The sequence below is a fragment of the Oryctolagus cuniculus genome, chromosome 5 (assembly GCF_051225735.1).
Source record: "Oryctolagus cuniculus isolate XC-2025 breed Fujian yellow rabbit chromosome 5, ASM5122573v1, whole genome shotgun sequence".
NCBI lineage: Eukaryota > Metazoa > Chordata > Mammalia > Lagomorpha > Leporidae > Oryctolagus > Oryctolagus cuniculus.
The window spans coordinates 84,399,757-84,418,510 of record NC_142871.1 but is presented as its reverse complement, the minus strand read 5'-3'; the positions used below and the strand labels follow the sequence as shown (position 1 = coordinate 84,418,510).

The window sequence follows — 18,754 nt, the reverse complement described above, 5'->3', positions numbered from 1 at the left end:
GTGGCAAGGAGCCCTTTCCATCCAGAACCCACTCTTAGTGTTCGGTGTTCTGCAGTGCCTCGCAGAATCCTTCTTCCCAAACACCGCACTGCACGGCCATCTCCTGAAGTATGTAGTAAACATAATTGTTCGCACTTTAAAGAGAAGAGGAAAAACAAACAGAGGTGCAGATATGTTCCACAGTTTTGGCAGCGCTGCAGGGAGGCTGTGATGTACAGGTTGCCTGATGTACAGGCCTCCCTGCTCCTCCTCTCATCATCTGGAAGACCACAGAAAGCTGATTGACGCTTCCGTGCCTCAGTTTCTCCCTCTATACAGTGAGTCCCATATGATTACTGGGCAGATTAAATGAAGTAACCCGTAAGGATGCTTATGATACTTCTTGGTGCATATAAGCTCTCAATATTGTGGGTGTAGTTTTAATGGTCCTTTACCCACAACTTTTACTATAAATGCAAGCATAAACATTCTTCCAAAAATTCAGTACTTTTATCCAGATCCTGGCTTAACCCACTTTTCCTAGCCAGTACTAGTATTTTTTAAAAATCAGATTTGGGTCCATTAAATAAAATCCCATTTAAGAAAGTCTGAATCTCAGCCTTTCTTAAAACCCTGTACCAGTTTCCTATCAGCTCGTATCATCCAAACTCTTTAATGAGACATAAAAGGCTGTTTGCAATGTGGTAATCTACTACTTTCTATCCTCATGCCATTAGACACCCTCCACATCTTTTATGTTGCAGCAATACTGAACTGGCCATGCTTTTTTCCACGCCACCTGATTATTCCATGTCCCTGCCCTTTGCAAATGCAGATGCATGGAATGCTATCTCCCTCTCTTTGCCTGCTGGGAAAACTCTGTCTTCACCCAGTGTCATCTGAAAGGAGTCAGAGCGTGAATGGTAAAAACCAGTGAACAAAGGGGCCTCTCCGGTAATGTGGAACGTTTTCTTACTCTAGCTGGGAAGCCAGTCTGAGCTAGAAAGCAAGTGTGATAATAAAAGAGACATAAATAATTTCGTTGACCAGTATCTGGAGTATGATGAAGACAAACAGCACTCCCTCCCTGACAAGCCCCAAGATAGAACTTTCTCTCTGTCCTGTAAAAGTCACAACCAAATTGGAGGAATGGGAAATAAGAAAGCAGGGTGAGCTCACCACGCAAGAAATGCTTTTCTTCAAGGACCTTGTACAAACTTTCCAATGGGTATAACATCCCCAACTCACTTCCTTTCAATGTTTTTTTCTGCAAATGAAGGTGCCCCTCCAGCTGCTTTCTTGGGAGCTTTCCCTCTGCTCTTATCAACAAAACTCTTTTTGCTAAAATTCCCTTCTTGGTTTGTTCATCTGCCTCACACTTTGTTGTGGATAGAGCAAATTTCTGGAGTTTATATCAGCTGTACCATCATGTTTTCCTTTACATTCATGTTCCTCCTGATTAAGGTATTGCCTCTCTTCTCTGTGACTTGCTCATAATCTCACTGTTGTATTTATTACCCGGTGTCGGGGTACATTTCTTAGTTTGTGGCCCCTATTTGACTAGAGTTCATTGAGGGCACCTACTAGGTCTTATCCATTGCTATATTCCAGCACCGAACAAAAAGCATAGACTCAGTGACTCAAAAACAACATATGTATTACAGTTAAATTGAACTAGAAAGAAAGATGTGGTGACTTCTTTTTTCTTTACAATGATAGGCTCAGCTATTATATTTAAAATATCTTGTGAACCGGGCACATTTATATAAATGAAGAATAGTTGAAGCAACAGCAAGTCTGGGGTTTCTAGGATTAATTTTGTTTTATTCAACAAGTAAGTACTGCTAGGGGAAACAATGAAGATGGAATAAGACACATTCTGTTTCCTTGAGGAGCCTTGAATCTGGAAGTGGATAAGACAAATAGTATAATAGTGGAGAAAAACTGATGCCATTTGCAATGAACCTGAAAGTTTTCAAGGTTTGAAAGGAGAATCGGCCAAATGTAATCTGGGGACTAGAAAGTACTTTTGTGTGGAGTGGCAATGTTTGCTATTGGCCTTGATGTACTAGGTAGAGAATGGAATGGAGAGCATCACAAGCAAGAGGTATAGTATTCATTAACGCTCGAGGTGACCAACAAGATATCTACTTGAAGATCAGTAAACTGGCTCCATTTCATGCTCAGTGTGGGAATGTGGTGGGAAAAAAGGCAAAGAAACAAGTTCATGAATATTTTGTAAGAAATTCCAAGTCCCAGAATGAAGACATTTGACTTAATTTAGTAGACATTGGGGAAAAAAATCAGCATTTTAAGCAGGAGAGTGATATAAATAGAAGCATATTTCAAAAATTTGGATTGTCAGTGTATATGGACTGAGCTTGAGAAGGAGAACTTTGCAATATTTGTGGAATATAGCTTCTGAGAGACTTTGCAGAACTGAAACAAAGAAGATACAGCAATCACTTTGATGGGAGGATGAGGAAGAGGAAGGAGTCCAATGTGATGCTCAGGTTTTAAAGTCCAGTTAGATGGGACATCATCAAACCATTAAGAAAATACTAAGATACTGTGAGAAATCAAGCAGAGGAAGTAACATTGTTGGGAATATTGTAAATTTGGTGGATGGGGGGCATTGGAGTCAGAGGACCCCAGGCGGAAGAGATCAGTCTTACATCTGCACACTTTTAACAATCACTGACATCAGGGGATGCTATTGTATTCAAGAAGACAGAGAGAAGATAATCAAGTGCAGAACCTGGATAACACCTACATTTTAGGAATTAAAGGGAAAAGAGGAATCAGTGAGGAGAACAATGGTAGTGGCAGAACCAGGACAGACAGTGCAATCTGAGGGATTTCAGGGAAGAAGATGTTTTGAGGAGGGAATCATTCCCGGGGGATTAAAAAAGCTATCTGGGTTTCCATAGCTGCGCAGAGTTCATATTCCTTTGTACTTACTTGTGTATTTGTCTGTCCTGCCTTCTAGACTGGAAGCTCCTCCAAGGTGGAAACATGTTTAATTTGTGCTTTTCCTGCATTTAGCAGATTACCTAAATTATAGCTAGGGCTCCAGGATGGTTTGATTAATGACTGAGTAAACACACAAAGCTACAGAAAAGATAAGGACAATGAAAGGCCCACTGTTCTTGAGGAAGACTTAAAATTCCTGAAGCAAAAAACCAAAACAGTGCCTGAATAATTTTCTGCTCTTGAGAAAGGAAGAAATAGAATCTACAAAAAGGTCATTTAAAAGTGAACAATTAGAGATACTCTGAGACCTCTTCCATGGCATGAAATTCATCATCTAAATTCTCAGAGATTTAAGTCTCATGGTTGGTGAGGTATTACACCAACACTATGTAGAAATCAAAGTGTTCTATGGCAATCTGGCTGCCTGAATTCAACTGACCACATGATTAATGACATGGCACGACACATCCAGGGCCTTTCGTTTCCCAAGCACTTTATAAACATTGGGTAATCTCACAATACCCTTGTGAGATATTATCATGTTCATTTTCCATATGGTTAACAGAGCCAAGGAGGTTAAACGGCTTGCTCAAAGGCCACACTGGAAATCAGTGACATAAAATGTTCAGAACGAAGGAGCTCCCAGGTCCCACACCTCACCACAGATTGTTGAACCGAATCTTACTCCTTCTACTGCTAAGCAGCCTGACTGACAGGCTGGTGCTGTAATGCATCATACTTCACAGTTGAGGTAAGTGAGGATTAGCATGCTGTCTCTCACAGGTCAGGCTAACCCTAGGAAAGAGAAATAAACTATACTCTCTACAGGACCATGTGATATAAGGCGTGCCTAGAAGAGGAAGAGCAAGACCAGATGGGGCTAAGCCCCCTTCATGGATTCCTAGAGACTTTTGCTAAGACAGAAATCAACATGAGGTTGCAGAAAGGCAGATTTCAGGACTCTTGGTTGATAAGCATCTTAAATGTGAACATTGACGCGTTCTTTTCTTTCTCACCTATATTTGCATTATTCCTTTGTATTCAATTTTGAGTTCAAGTGTCTATTTTAAGCTTCTGCGACCTTCTCGTTGCTCCTTTGGTCTAAAAAGTAGCCAAATATTGTCATACTGTCAACTGCAATGCACATGGCCTTTAAGAAAACCACAGACTTCTGAGAAATTGGTAAGGTAAAATTTGACAGCCCTTGGAACTAAGAGCTCACTAGGTTGGGATGTGTATCTTTGATGTGCAATTATGTATTTATATCCAGGTCTTAAAGCTTCTTTGTGTCTTAGTTTTCTCCCATGCAGAAAGGAGTACGTTGTGGCTGCTGTTGGTGCCTTGAGTTTATCACCCTAGGCTCCCCAGACAGGAGCTCAAACACCCAAGGACTTTTACTGCAAGCACCTATGATGTTTCGCTTGAATATCTTCTCTGCTGTTTCAGCATGCTCAGCCTGGACTGGGGCAGGTCAGAAGTTAGTGACCTGAAAGTAGACCTTAATGAACGACTAAGGGTGGATCAAGACCTCAACTTACTTGCCCTCCCTCAAATGTGCTCTCCCAGCAGTCCTCAGCAGGATCAGATTTATGCTACTGATAACACACACCTTGTACTGACTTTCCACTCTCCTAACAGAGCTTCTGGGATCAACACTGAAATAACTACTTGCACCTGAAATCCTGTCTCAGGGTCTACTTCCATGCCAGGCCCCCTTCAGGCCATTATAAAGTTTATAAGGCTAACAAAAGGTAATTAGGCTTCAAAGTTCTTACAATAATCATGTGCACATATCATGATTAACAAAGAACTTTCTCAGGAGATTCTAACAACCACTAGTGAGTTAAGGTGTATATTCTTATTATTATCCCTATTCAACACTGAAGACATTAAAAGTTCTGTGGGGTCCCATGTATTGTCAAGAGCTAGTTAGGGCTTTTCTGTGCTACCCAGGAAGGGTTCCATACAGCGTTGTTCTTGATTCCCAGCATAACTTAAGGAGAAACTGTCACAATGTTTGGAGCCCCTAATGTCCTGCAAATGAAGGAAGTGGGTTTCCTCAAATTCCTCACAACAGGAACCCACCCAGGTGGCAGAAGCCTTGACTTCCAAATGGAACAGTATATCTACAAAAGGAAAAGTGATGGCATCTACATCATAAATCTGAAGAGGACCTGAGAGAAACTTCTTTTTTTTTTTTTTTTTTTTGGAGAGGCAGAGTGGACAGTGAGAGAGAGAGACGGAGAGAAAGGTCTTCCTTTTTTTGCCATTGGTTCACCCTCCAATGGCCGCCACGGCTGGCGCGCTGTGGCCGGTGCACCGCACTGATCTGAAGGCAGGAGCCAGGTGCTTCTCCTGGTCTCCCATTGAGTGCAGGGCCCAAGCACTTGGGCCATCCTCCACTGCACTCCTGAGCCATAGCAGAGAGCTTGCCTGGAAGAGGGGCAACCGGGACAGAATCCAGCCCCCCGACCAGGACTAGAGCCCTGGGATGCCAGTGCCGCAGGCGGAGGATTAGCCTATTGAGCCGCAGCGCCGGCCTGAGAGAAACTTCTGTTGGCAGCTCATGCCCTTGTGGCCATTGAAAACCCTGCTGATGTCAATGTGATATCCTCCAGAAACATTGGCCAGAGGGCTGTGCTGAAGTTTGCTGCTGTCATGGGAGATATTCCTATTGCTGGCTGCTTCACACCTGCAATCTTCACTAATCAGATCCAGGAAGCCTTCCGGGAACCACAGCTTCTGGTGGTAACTGATCCTAGGGCTCAACAGCAGCTTCGCACAGAAGCATCTTATGTGAACCTGCGTACCATTGCTCTATGTAACATAGATTCTCCTCTGAGCTATGTGGACATTGCCATCCCATTCAACAACAAGGAAGCCCACTGAGTGGGTCTGATGTGGTTGATGCTGGCCTGGGAGGATCTGAGCATGTGTGGTACCATCTCTCGTGAACACCCCTGGGAGGTCGTGCCAGATCTCTACTTCTACAGATTCTGAAGATATTGAAAAAGAAGAGCAGGCTGCTGCTGAAAAAGCTGTGACCAAGGAGGAGTTTCAGGGTGAACAGATGGCTCCAGTGGCTGGGTTCACTGCTACTCAACCTGAGGTTGCAGACTGGTCTAAAGGAGTGCCGGTGCCCTCTGGGCCTATTCAGCAGTTCCCCCTGGAAGACTGGAGTGCTCAGCCCACCACTGAACACTGGTCTGCAGCACCCACTGCTCAGGCCACTGAGTGGGTAGGAACAACCACTGAGTTGTCTTAAACGGCTTTTCACAGTCTCTGAAGCAAACATGGAAATGAGGTTGATGGAAAATAAACACCAGTTTCTATAAAAAAAAAAAAGAAGAAAAAGAAAAAGAAAAAAAAGAGCCAGTTAGGAAGCGGTACTGCTGGTCTTTAATTCAGACCCTTGCTCTAAGTTCTCATCTCTTTCTACCTCTTCAATTTATCCTCAGGTGCTGCTAGCTAGGAAGACTTACATTAAAACTTCTAATGTTTCTGAAAAATTTGGTTTCTATTAATGGTTGAACAGGCATTTAACCTCTGGCTACATGTTAAATTTCCTTTAAATATGTTAACCAAATATCCACTTGAGCACTCTGATTAGCTACCATTGAGTTTTATAGTAAACTATTCATTTAGCCTTAAAGTTTATCTTGATTCTCTCTAGGGAAATGCTAAACATTATCAAAATCAGTTGTCCTTCCAACATTTTTATGAATTATTTTTCATCATTTGTGTATTTGTTAAATTATAGTTTCCTGGGGCTAGAAAAAATCTTATAATTTACAGCTGCTGAAATCTCATCTATAGAATCTCTGACAGATGGTCCCCCAGCCTCCACTGTTGTGTTTAGTGCAATGGGGAGGTCACTGTCACACGAGGGGGTTTATTTCATTGTTGAAAAGTCCTGGTTATTTAAAATGTCTTCCTTATATTGGACCCAAGTGGATTTCTTAAAATATCCCTCTCATTAGACTGAGTCATCTGGAAATAAACAACAGGTTTAATCGTGTGTCTTGGTTTGGTTGTCCTTTTCCACGAAAACACTTTAAGTCCATTCTCTTTCCTTGTGCTAGCATCAGTCTAATTTTGCTTGGAGTACAGTGGCCATGCTGGTGTCTCTAAGGCATAACTTGCTCCTTATTCTTTTGCAGTGGTCCTCCTTACAGGTGATGTCTTCATTCCTCTATAGTGGTACCAGCACTCATAGCACCTTTTTGTATTTTGGCTCATCTTTTTGTTAGAGAACACAGGTTTGACATTCAGATATTGGTAGGGCTATTCTCTCTCCAGAGGCTCCAGGAGAGAATTAATTTCTTGTCTTTTCCATCTCCTGGGGACTATTGGGATCCATGGGCTGTGGCTTTTCTCTCACTGCTCTGTCTTTGTATCACCTTCTCCTCTGAGTGTGCAGTGTTCAGTTTCCTTCTGCTTCTCTCTTATACGGACAATTATGGCATTGAGGACCCATCCTGATAAGCTAGCTATCTCTTCATCTCAAGATCCCTAACTGTAGTCACATCTTACAAGACACTTTTTTTTCCAAATAAGATAATAATATTCGCAGGTTAATGGGAGTACAACCTGATAATTTTGATGGCCACCAGTCAGCTTATTTCAACCTCTTATTATTATTATTCCTATGTGAGACTCAATATTTCACCTATAAATTGAAACCAACAATTAACACAATATTATTTTCAGCTTTAGATGAAATGAAATATATAAAGGACTCAGAACGTATTAGGTGCTTAATGCATTTTATTTGCCTATGCCACCTGCTAGGCCAGTTTCCAGTGTGTTATTCAGGAGCAGGTTATTAATCTTTCCAAATTTCAGATTTCTAAGCCTTTATAGTCACAGATTAAAACACTTATGTCACAATATCTTTGGGAAGATTAAATGAGATAATATGTATGAAAGTGATTTGTCAACCATAGGCTACTATGAAATTTTAAGTTGCTACCATTTCAATGTCAATATTAGTTTATGGTAAAGAGTAGCCAAGTATAAGTCCCAGTTCCAATGAACTGCAGTCATCAATTTCCAGCTGATATTTGTTTAATTGATTTTTTGAAACCAAATACAGAATTTTATATTCTGTTAAATTTAATCTTAGTCCAGTAACTATCTATCAAATTTACTTTGAGTTTGCAGTTGAGAGTTATTTGTGTTATTCCTTAAAGCTTTGGGGCTACTGCTGGTAACTGCATGGTAGACTATAGAACCTAGAACATTCAGAGTTCTAGCTTCCCCCAATCACTATACCCACCTTACCTCCTCCTCACCTCCTGACCTTCCTCAATTTTTGAAAGTCATGGAATTGTATTATTTAATTTCTTTATTGATTATGCACATTAGACCACTAAGTGTTTCAACTTTACCAGAATTTTCTGAGAGTTGATGGCTCTATATAAAGGGTTTGAAATTTAAAACAAACAAAAAACCAAGAAACCATAGTATTAACCATATCAGAGGACAAAGCAATCAGAACAGTGTCTTTTTTTCTTTTTCTTAATAAAAGACCAGAAAGGTATTTGATAAGATCAGATGTCTGGATTTTTAAACAATTCACATACATACACAGGCACACATATATACATACACAAACATACAAATCCTTCATCTTGCATGGGTCTATAAGGTTTTAAAGTTCCTATTCGGTATAGCATTTGATTTAAAAATGTCTGTGTACCTTCACTTCCTTTCAATACCATCCTTCTAACAATCTCCACCCTCCCTTCCCCCACCACATACACACTCATGTGAGAATTCCACACATCTAGACAAATAAGCAGAACCTATTTAATGCAATGACTTCAGCAAGGATGAATTTATGACTCAGTAGTGAACAGCTAGAACTCCCTTCACAGCTAGTCACATTTATGTGACAACAGAAACTGTAGTGCTTCAATCTGACTCAGGGGTCTGGAAGCATTACAGTTTATTAGACAAAGCTTTTACTATATCATTTGCAGAGATGTTTCCATCACAGCAATACCAAAATGTCCTCTGAACCAAGAAAATGGGAATAGCTGTGAGCTTGTCAATCTTTGTTCTTTCAGTTGTAGCTTTTCACATTTTTGTTATCTGCTACAGAACCTTAGAGAGGCTTGAGTCTGATGAATATCTTTCAACTCCTATTAAGATCAAACTCAGCAGTCTGTACCTTGTCAACTCTTATATTCATGAAGAGCAATAGATCACCTTTGAAACCTTTGAGAATAAGTAAGATGGTGGCTAGATAAAGGTTATTGTGCAGTGGTTGAATATTTAATGGAAACTGCTGGCAATTTAAAATAATGTGGCATTATAATATGTTCAACTATTTTCCTGCAGAAATGTAGATTGAGGCAGAGAATATAGTTGCAGAGTTGTAATTACATCCCTTGAAGTTGATGTGGATACGCATGCATATGAAAGGAAAATGAGATAATTTTTTCTCCCAGAAGAGAATCTTTTTGCCCATCACTGTGTATCAGACTGATGCAATGAAGATACTGCCTCCCCAAATTTAATGCCATACTCTATTCCAGATGGTAATACATTCATTCAAATTAAGTTTTAAAGACAAAACTCCAATCAGCAATCCCAGTCAAGTTATTATTTCAATCAAAAGATGTTTTGAAGAGTGATTGATTAAAAATAAGTTCAGAAATATAAAGATGTAAGATAGTGAAAAAAGTCCTTGTGAGACTTAGAATAGATACTTTAAGGGCTAAAAACAAGGGAAAATTTAAATATTCAAATACTCCAAGAGTGCAAAATTCTTAAGAACATTAACAATGTAGCTTTACTATTTAATTCCCCCTTGGATCAACTGCATTCTTCTCCATAAGAGAATGATGATCACTTCTGCACAACAGATGTGACTTTTAGGGACACGGAGGAGAATCATCCAAAAGGTCACATTTTATTCCCTAAAAATATTAATCATCAGTCCTTGAAATTTTAGCCTTTACATTTATGTTTTTGTCTCCCCAAAGCCCCAGTAAAAATGGATCTATCAGGAAATGTTAGCATTCATTAAACCAGGGGCTCTCACACTTTAATATGTAGGAGAATCACTGGGGAGCTCAGCAGTGAACTATCACGTTATACCCCAGAAATACGTATAATTGTTGTGTGTTAATAAACATTTTTAAAGAGTTTATGAAAAGGAAATGTCAACTACTCTTATTTGATACTTATGTATTGTATACATGTTATCATGATTGAAGTATCACACCATACCAAACAAAAATGAACAATAAAAATAAATTCTTTTAAAAAGGTCCTTGAGTCTGTTCTCAGAGATTTGGATTTGGTATGTCTAGAATTAGGTTCAGGGTTCCACTGTTTTTTAATCTTTATTTTTTTATTTTTTATTTTTATTTTTTTAACAGACAGAGTGGACAGTGAGAAAGAGAGACAGAGAGAAAGGTCTTCCTTTGCCGTTGGTTCACCCTCCAATGGCTGCCGCGGCCGGCGCGCTGCGGCCGGCGCACCGCGCTGATCCGATGGCAGGAGCCAGGAGCCAGGTGCTTTTCCTGGTCTCCCATGGGGTGCAGGGCCCAAGCACTTGGGCCATCCTCCACTGCACTCCCTGGCCACAGCAGAGAGCTGGCCTGGAAGAGGAGCCACCGGGACAGAATCCGGTGCCCCAACCGGGACTAGAACCCGGTGTGCCGGTGCCGCTAGGCGGAGGATTAGCCTAGTGAGCCGCGGTGCCGGCTTAATCTTTATTTTTTTAAAAATAGTTTTAGGTTACAACAATGAAGAGGAGGTACAGAGATTTCCTATATACCATTTGCCCATACTCATGCATAGCTTCTCTTATATCATATCCTCTATTTGTTCATTTGTCACAACTGAGGAACTTATACTGAGACAGCATTATCATCCAAAGTCTAGAGTTTACATTAGTGTTCATGCTTGGTGTTGCATATTCTAAGAATTTGGACAAATATATAATGACATGTATGAACCAGTGGAGTATCATACAATATAGTGTCGCTGTCCTAAAAATCCTCTTTTAACAAGCTCTTGAGGTGAATCTGATACGTACATCATATTTTGGAAACTCTGCCCTTGACCATTAGCAGGTTACTTTCACAGCACATGCTAAAAGAGAAAAGTGGAAAAGTATGGAAACTATAGTAAGGATTAGGGTGTAAGCTACAACTGGAAAGTTTGATTAGAGCAGTGAGGAGTGAATTCAGGGGAAATTATGAAATACTTGAGGGTCCTGGAAAACAGTGACCAATTGTTCCTCCATTGTCTATTTATTAAGGCATCCACAGCCCTAACACTTGAGTTCATGGATGTATTAATATATTTTGGCCTATTTGGCTCTAATTTATCTTGTTCCTTAGAGAGTCAACTATTGGTTAGGCTGTTATTAACTATACTGTCTATCTAAATGATATTTAATATACAGGTGAAAATGGGGGGAAATGCACTGAAACTTGCTATGTGAAATTAGAGGCATAATCCATCCTATTCCTTGTATCTGCAAGTTTATGGATGCCAGTTTTATTTTGCCACTGATTTTTGTTCATTGTAGTAAATTCTAGCTGATCTCAGGGAACACAATATCTTGATACTGACATACTTAAGGGGACATTTTCCTTTTTCACACTTGAGTGCCTTGCAGTGCAGATAATTGGGGGTAGAAGGCATTTCTAAACTACTCACCTTAACTCGGCCACATCATCTTTAATTTTACTTTAATTGAAATTTTGTTACTCAGAAGGTATGAATCCATCCAAATAATAGATAATAGAAAACTGTACCTTTTCCTTTATAAAAATTATTGTTGCCAAAGTAATAACATTTATTAAAGTTTCAGAAATGAGTAACATAGAAAATAAGTATCTGACATAATAGAAATAACTCTTGATAGCTTCTTGCATGTTTCCTTGAAGTTTTTTGTTTGTTTCTGAGCATGTACTATACAAATATTTAAAACTAAAATGTTATCATCCTGTGCCCACAATTCAAAAATTTACTTTTTCCAGTTAACAGTGTGATATCCAAGCATTTTTCATGAACTTTATGAAGGTTACTTTTATGCATGGATTTCAAAATTTTTCACCAAAATAAACTTATTTTTAATTCAATTTTCCATGGATATTTTAAAGCACCTTCATATATTGTGAGAATTTCTTTGTACTAATAAATGTTCTCCTACGCATGATTTATAAAGGCTAAATTAATTTCTCAGACTCTGGATATAACAATTTATTTAATTTTTCTTCTGCTAGCGAATATATGGTAGTTAGTTGGCGTAATTTCTCCATATTGTAAATAATGCTCCAAAGAGTAAAGTGGCACATAAATCTTTGTACACATCTCTGATTAATCTTTAGGGCAAATTCCTAGAAGTGAAATTTCTGGAACAAAGGTTATGCATTACTTTAACGCTTTTGAAATGTATTGTCAAAATGCCCTCCAGAAATAATGTACTAATTTACACTCACACCAGTATTGTGTGAGTGACTGTTTCTCTGCACCCTTATAGGGAATTGTTATTTTAAACAACTTTGTCTATTCTCACTTTTTAATTTATGATGCTTATGATTAATGCACTGAGAAAGGCCTATGTTTAAACAAATCCATTGATTTCTTACACACATTGCTCTTGATAATTAAATATAAAATATAGCTGCTTCTTGGTTTATCCATTATACTAGTAGTTGACAAACTTTTCCTGGAAAGGATCAGAGAATAAATACTTTATATTTTGCTGCCTAAATAGTCTTTGTTGCAGTTACTGTGCTCTGCCTTCATCATGCAAACACAGACAACACAGAAATGAGTGAGCATGGCTATGGTCCAATAAAACTTTATTTATCAAAAAAATCAGAGGGTGGGATTAGACACATGGGCCATAGTTTGCTGGCCTCTGTTCTAGACATAATGAAAACTCACAATATGTCAGGTACTGCCCAGATACTAGAGCATAGAATCTAGTAGGGGAGAGAAGCTGGTGAAATCATAACCAAATGTGACAAATACTATGACAAAAAACTGCTCAGGAGATAAGGGAATCATAGAACAGGACAGAACCAGTGTTGAAGACCAAGTGAGTGCTGACAATTGAAAACATAAAAGTTTGGAATGAAGGGGCGGAGAGGGATATACAGGGTATTCTATGGAGAGAAAACAGTATATGCAGAGGCCTAGAAGAATGAGAACAAATTCCAGAAACTATGTGTAGTACACTCTAAGTGTGTAGAGCTCAGGTAGGGTTCCCCAGAAAAACAGAAGCAATGAATACACATAGATGCACAAGGGTACTTCAAAAACTTCATCGAGATATAGGATGAAAAGATAATATGCAATTTTCATAAATGTTTTGAAGACCTCTTGTGTGTGTTCATGTGTATATACATAAACATCTATATATCACCAAGCCTCAGTGCTCTGCGGAAGGCTTCCCCAAGCTTGGAGGAAAATGTATATCCCCAACTAGCTATGAGTCACAGTGTTTGGTCCTATCCATCCTGAGTGGCTAAGAAGTTACCCCAGAGACTTTGTCCAACCTCAAAGACTATTATACAGACATTCTTAACTACAAATTACAGACAACAGTTCAGTATAGGCAGAGAAGAGGGACTTGACCTGATAAACAGTGCCCATCCAACAGCTTTGCCTGACCCACATGTCCATCCGCCAGTGGTCTTACCAGACCACAACCAGTGGTACCACTCAACTTCAGAAAGCATCGCACTTGTACCAAATCCAGAAAAGATCTCTATGATGAAACCAGAGGCTGACATCCCTAATGAACATAGACACAAACATCCTCAACAAAATTCTATCAAACTGAATTTCAGAACATTGAAAGAATCATTCACCACAATCAAATGTGATTTATCACTGGGATGCAAGGACGTTTCATCATATGCAATTCAGTCAATGAGACACACCACATCAAACAATGAAAGATAAAAACCAAGTGATGAACTCAAAAACAAATGCAGGAGGGGTCAGTGCTGTGGCGCAGTGGGTTAAAGCCCCGACCTGCAGTGCCAGCATCCCCTGTGGGTGCTGGTTCACGTCCTGGCTGTTCCACTTCTGATCCAGCTCTTTGCTGTGGCCTGGGAAAGGAGTATAAAATGGCCCAAATTCTTGGGTCCCTGCACCCACATGAGAGACCCAGAAGGAGCTCTTGGCTCCTGGCTTCGCATCAGCTCAGCTCTGGCCGTTGTGGTCATTTGGGGAGTGAACCAGTGGGTGGAATACCTCTCCCTCTCTCTGACTCTGCTTCTCTCTGTAACTCTGTGTTTTAAATAAGTAAAATAAATCTTTAAAACATAGATTCAGGATTTTTTTTTGCTTTTTAAAACAATTTTATTATTAAGTTTAAATTCACAGAACAAGAATTCTGAGGTAGTAACAGGAAAATTTTAGCCAAAAGTCAGCACCCTTTCAAGATAAAAACTCTTAAACGTGTTAGATATAGAGAGAATGTACCTTAACATAATAAAGACCATAAATGACAAACCTATAGCTAACATTACATTCAACAGTGATAAATTTAAGCTTTTCCTCCAAGATTAGGGATAAGATAAGGATCCACTTTCACCATTTCTTTTCAAGATAGTATTGGATATTTTAGTTAAAATGATTAGGCAAGAGGAAGAAATAAAAGAAATCCTATTGGGAAAGAAATAAGCAAAATTGCTTATGTTTGCTGATGACAAGATCTTATGTACAAAAAACACTAAACAGTTCACCAAAAACCTGCTAGAACTGATTAAAAATACTAAGTAAACTTGCAGGATGCTAAATCAATACACAAAGCAAGTAACATCTCTGTACACTAATTACAAACTGTCTGAAAAGAAAGTTAAGAAAATGATCCCATTTACAACAGCAAATAATAAAATTAAATACTTAGGGGAAGGTAAATCTAATCTAACCAAAGAAATGAAAGACCTATTTAGCAAAATGTATAAAATGCTGATGAAAGAAATTGAAGAGAACACGAGTAAATGGGAAGATGTCTCCTGCTCGTGAATTGGAAGAATTAGCATTGTTAACGTATCTACATATCCCCAAACAATTTACAGGCTCAATGCATTCCTGTCAAAATTCCAAAATCATTTTTACAAAAATAGAAGAAAATCACTCCTTAAATTCACATGGAAACAAAAAAATATTGAACAGTCAAAACATGCTTGAGAAAATGAATGATGCTAGAGGCATCATAATCTCTGATTTTAAAAATATTATAAATCTATTGCAATAAAATAGCATGGTGGTGGCATAAAAACAGACATTGACCAATGGGCCTGGATAGAAAGCCCAGAAATAAATCCAGGAATTTAAGATAAATTGATTTTCAACAAAGGTGCCAAGAACACAAACTGTGGGAAAAGACAGCTTCTTCAACATATGGTGCTGGGAAAACTGGATATCCTCAGTCAGGAGAGTGAAGTTGAATCCTTACTTCACATCAAATGCAAAAATAAACTCAAAATGGATTAGAGGCTTAAATGCAATACCTGAATTATAGAACTAGTAGAAGAAAACACATTGGAAAGCACCGCAACATTGGTCAAGGCAATGCTCTTTTTTTTTTTTTTTTTTTTTTTGTCCTCAAAGCACAGGCAACCAAAGGAAAAAATAAACAAATAGGATTATATTCAACTACAACAAAGGAAACAAGTAAGTAACAAAGTAAAGAGACAGCAAGCTGAATGGAAGAAAATGTTTGCAAACCCAACCTTTGATGAGGGGTTAATATCCGAAATATGTAAGGAACTCAGGTAACTCAACAGTAAGAAAACAAATAACCTGATTAAGAAATGAATGAAGGACTTGAACAGATTTTTTTCAAAAGAATACAGACAAATGGCCTACAGGTTCATAAAAAATCTGTTCAGTATCAGTAACAATCAGGCAAATGCAAACCAAAGCCACAATGAGATATCATTTAACATCTGTTAGAATGGTTATTATAAAAAAAAATGAAAGCAAAATACTGGTGAGGATGAAGAGCAAAGGGAACTCTTGTAAATGATCAGAATGTAAATTTGTATACCTATTCTGAACAATGATATGAAAGTTCATCAAGAACTAAAAACTAAAAATAAGACTATCATATCATCTAGCAATTCCAACGTGAGTGTATATCCAAAGGAATTGAAATCAATATGTCAAAAGGATAGCTACATTTACATATTCATTGAATCATTATTTACAATAACCAAGGTACTGATATTGATACTGAATCAATCTAAGCATCCATCAAAGGATGAATGGATAAAGAACATTAAATGTGTGTGTGTGTGTGTGTGCGCATAACATGAAAATGGAATACTGTTTAGGCTTTAAAAAGGAAATAACTCCTGTATTTTGCAAATACAACAATAATGAACATGGAGAACACTGTTAAGTGAAATGAGTCAGGCAGAAAAAGACAAATACTGCATGATCTCACATATAAGTAGAATCTAAAACATTTGAACTTATGGAAGTAGAAGGTACAGTGTGGTAACCACCAGCTGGGGAAAGTGGTATGGGAAGAGAAAGGGGAGTTGTTTGTGAAAGGGCACTCAATTCTAGTTAGGCAGATCAATTTCAACACAAGATGATTACAGTCAATGATAATGTCTATTCCAAAATAACTGAGTAAAATTTCAAATAAATCTCAGATATCTCACTACAAAAAGTAAGTGACGTGATGGATATATTCACTAACTTGATTTAATCACTCATATTCTACTCATATATACATATAAAATCAAAATATCACATCATACTCTATAAATGTATACAATTATGATTTGTCAATTAAAATAATATCAGTTTACAATTCATTTAGGAATTGCATTATGATGACAGAATAGATTAACATTGGTGAAACCGAGTGGATGATATATGGGAACACTGATTTTGCAACTTCTCTATAAGTCTAACATTCTTTTCAAGTTGAAGGTTAAAAATATCATTTTGGCAGCAGCTGGGGGATGAAGCAGAGAAGACGGCTGGAGTGGGGGCAGATAATATGGCAATCGAGGGTGAGCGTGTTCGGAAATAAACTAGCGGCAGTGGGCCTGGAAACAAACAGGATGGACGAGAGAAATTCAGGAATGAGACAAGCAGGAGCAGGACTCAGTGAGGAACCGGATAGGGCTGCAGGTGGAGGGATCACAGGGACAGCTGGGATGCAGTGGTAATATTCCTCTGGTGAGAGAAGGAAGACTGAATGTGGATTAAGATAAGATGTTTGGGTATGGATGTTGGGGTTAAGCCAACACTTGGGATGCCTGGGATCAAACCCTGCCTCCACTTCTGAGCCAGCATACGCTGGGAAGTACTGGATGATGGCTCAAGTACTTGGGTCTCTGCCACCCACATGGTACATTTAGACAGAATTCTTGATTCCTGGCTTTGGCTTGGCCAGCCTCAGCTTTTGCAAGCATTTGAGGAGTGAACCAGTGGATAGAAGATTTTTCCTCTCTTTATCCCTCTCTTTCTCTGTCATTCTTTCAAATAAAAACAAATAAACTTCTTTTAAAAAAACAACCAAATGTTTGGGGGTGATTTAAGAAATGAAACGACTCCCTTGGACTTAATGGTAAAAGTTTCAGGTGAACTGTAATTCATTCTCTAACCCCTTATAGAAAGGGAATCCATAGCACTACTTTTGCTTTCAAGACAAGAAGAGATGGCCAGGGCTGTTCATCTGAGCATGCTGGATTTGTGTAAGAGGTAGGAATAGCATGGGAAGAATTAAGGGACCCTACAGGAACCTGATATTCATCAAGGGCATGATGTTTCATCCTATTCTGAATGCTTTGAAAATGGCTGAATTTATATGGTAGCCTTAAGACAAGATTTGTGGGGCCAGCGCTGTGGCACAGCGGGTGAAAGCCCTGGCCTGAAGTGCCAGCATTTGATATGGGCTCCTGTTATAGTCCCGGCTGCTCCTCTTCTGATCCAGCTCTCTGCTGTGGCCTGGGAAAGCAGTAGAAGATGGCCCAAATCCTTGGGCCCCTGCACCCACACGGGAGACCTAGAAGAAGCTCCTGGCTCCTGGCTTCAGATTGGCGCAGCTCCAGCCATTGCAGCCATCTGGGGAGTGAACCAACGGATGCAAGACCTCTCTCTCTGTCTCTACCTCTCTCTGTAACTCTTTCAAATAAATAAAATAAATCTTTAAAAAAAAGACAAGATTTGTGAAGTGAGTGCTGTTTTGGTTGAAAGGTAGGGAAATTCCTGTATGAAAAAGCCAAAAGAAACATATCCCAGTCTCAGAGTGTTGGTTCTCAGTGATTCCCAGTCTGGGTACAGCCCTTTAAAGGTTTTTCCCTTTATCATGTGATCAACTAGCAGGACCCTAAAGACATTAGCTATATTGAATAGCAAGTTCTTTTTTAAGAAAGACATCTAGAAATATTCTTGGGGATTTTTTTTCCTTCTCATTTAATCCATGGCTGGCAACATGATGGTAAAATAATTGGCTAAATGTGAAATATTTGGATATGTTGCTCCATACAATACTCCAAACTGGCTTATTTTCTGGATTGAATTAGTCAATTATGTTACTGTCATCTAATTATTTTGTTGTCAATAACTCCAAAAGTGTGAACTTTTCTAATAACCCTAATTACACTGAAGTTTGATGCAGTTTGTCTTTTATTTTTAATAAGCTTTTATTTATTTTAATTTTATTTGAAAGGCAGAGAAAGGAAGAGAGAGAACAAGACAGAGACAAAGACAGAGAAAGAGATATCTTCTGCCTGCTGGTTCATTCCCCAAATGCCCACAATAGTCAAGGCTGGCCTAGGCCAAAGCTGGG

General features: G+C 38.9%; 1 pseudogene; it reads left to right on the top strand.

The window, feature by feature from the left end:
* Nucleotides 1–6,964, top strand: part of LOC127493003 (small ribosomal subunit protein uS2-like) — a 54,623-nt pseudogene extending 47,659 nt beyond the window's left edge.
* The last annotated feature ends 11,790 nt before the right edge of the window (nt 6,965–18,754 follow it).